Source organism: Octopus bimaculoides, chromosome 10 (assembly GCF_001194135.2).
Source record: "Octopus bimaculoides isolate UCB-OBI-ISO-001 chromosome 10, ASM119413v2, whole genome shotgun sequence".
Lineage (NCBI taxonomy): Eukaryota > Metazoa > Mollusca > Cephalopoda > Octopoda > Octopodidae > Octopus > Octopus bimaculoides.
The window spans coordinates 93,583,729-93,584,264 of record NC_068990.1 but is presented as its reverse complement, the minus strand read 5'-3'; positions in this window follow the sequence as shown (position 1 = coordinate 93,584,264).

The following is a 536-nucleotide window of genomic DNA, read 5'->3' as shown; positions in this document are numbered from 1 at the left end:
ACACACACACACACACACACACACACACACACACACACACACACATACATACATATATACATATATACGACGGGCTTCTTTCAGTTTCCGTCTACCAATTCCACTCACAAGGTTTTGGTTGGCTCGAGGCTATAGTAGAAGACACTTGCCCAAGGTGCCACGCAGTGAGACTGAACCCGGAAGATAGATAGCTAGATACACACACACACATATATGATATATATATGCGTCTATGTATGCATGTATGTATATATATTTATACATCCATTCACACATACTCATATACACTTACACTCATATATCATGATATAGGAGGAAGATTTGTTCATCTTTATGAAAACAGGAAAAAAAAAAAACAGTAACCAAATCAAACAAACAAAAAATAGCTCTATTACTTTCGTGTTCACAACTTTTGCTCGCTATTTTACAAATATTTTACAATTAGCAAACGCGTTTTTTTTTCTTCTCTCGCATGCGTTATGTTGCATATATCTCTACACCTCCACACACACATCAACCGTATAACATACTCTCTG